The sequence below is a fragment of the Bidens hawaiensis genome, unplaced genomic scaffold (assembly GCF_021521415.1).
Source record: "Bidens hawaiensis isolate Kalapana, Puna unplaced genomic scaffold, B.hawaiensis_p1.1 tig00048850_1, whole genome shotgun sequence".
Classification (NCBI taxonomy): domain Eukaryota; kingdom Viridiplantae; phylum Streptophyta; class Magnoliopsida; order Asterales; family Asteraceae; genus Bidens; species Bidens hawaiensis.
Window position 1 is genome coordinate 24,907 of NW_027498725.1, and position 1,524 is coordinate 26,430.

The 1,524-nt window shown below is 39.4% G+C and overlaps 1 pseudogene; it reads left to right on the plus strand.

The window, feature by feature from the left end:
- Positions 1-1,151: 1,151 nt before the first annotated feature.
- Positions 1,152-1,301, plus strand: LOC143597688 (5.8S ribosomal RNA; annotated as a pseudogene).
- Positions 1,302-1,524: the final 223 nt, after the last annotated feature.

A 1,524-nucleotide genomic window follows, 5' to 3' on the forward strand; every position in this document is an offset into this window, starting at 1 on the left:
TTAATTTGTTAGTTTGATACTTGTACGATCAGAATTTAGTTATGGGCTTAGGAATTGTAGGTATGTTAGGGAAGACCGAGCCACCACCAGACAGATTCTGTGTCTATGTTGTCGATAACCAAATGGAGGGGGTTGGGGAAGTGGTGAATGATTCATAGGGAATTCAGTTGTGGTGTAGCAGAAGGAACATGTTGGTGTGCAGCTCATATAATGAGGAGGTAATTAAGGTTTAGGGTTTGAGAAAAAGGGGAAAGGGTTAAGGAAGTGTTATAACCCACATAAATTGAAGCCAAATCGAGTCAACGAATGAGAGCTCATCACAACAAAGCAAGTTGGTGGTTCATTTTTTTTAGGGAGGGGGGGGGGGGGGGGGGTAGACTAGGGAGTAATACCTAAGATTTTATAGCAGTAAATCATATAGAGTATAGATATATTAAATTTGTTTTATATTTAGATAATAAAAGTGTTATGTAACGACGTAAGATACTTTGTAGTGGACTAGCGTGCATAAGATCATACCCAAAAAGAGAATAAAACGATTACCAACAGAAGGAACACCTGGGGTGATAGGAATAAAAAATTCCCCACCAATGATAAAGAACTGATCTCTATCAACTCGTTACAGGATGGACCAACAAAGTATTCTCTTCACCTAGTATACATACGCTTGTACTTGGATAGAATGTGGCATGACGAGATGAGGGATTTTATGGTTAGATTGAGTGAGAAATCATTTGTACAATGAAATACCATTCAATATAAGATTATTCTTCTATATATCTCGTTGAGCTTTACCGGTTCTTCATTGGCGCCATCCATACTCGAACCACACATTTAAAACCATTCACTATGATCAGCGAATGAATTAGAGGAAGTGGAACTGGTGGAGGTGGAGGTGGCGCTCCCGTTTCAACTCCAGCACCAACGTTGGTCACTATTGCTACTACCACATCTAGGTAATTTCAATCTCATGTTGTTCCCAAAGCGGAATCATTCGACTCTTAATGGTATTACGATCATTGGTAGCCACAACACAACCACACCATATGCCATAAAGAAAAAGCTTTTAAACATCTGACTTTGAGAGCCGCCGGGGGGGGGGGGGGGGGGGCTGGTCTTAGGTTAAAGTCTCACATACTACAAAGGAAAATAATACTCGACAACGGATATCTCGACTCATGCATCGATGAAGAGCATAGTAAAATGCGATACTTGATGTGAATTGCAGAATCCCGTAAACCATCGAGTTTTTGAACAAAAGTTGTAACCGAAGCCTTTCGGCTGAGAGCACGTAAGCCTCACCAACGATCCCTTGTCGGGACATGTTGTAAGGATTAAAATAAAAAGTATTAAATTGAATTTTAATTAAATGTATTTGATCAAAATAAAATTTTCAAACCCAAATTTATCATCTCCCGCTCAATTTTCACTTTCCCTCATACAAAATAATTTCTAATCCCACCAAATTTTCCTCCCCTCGCCCCATAAAATTTTCAACTCCTCAAACTGGATACACATCGTAAA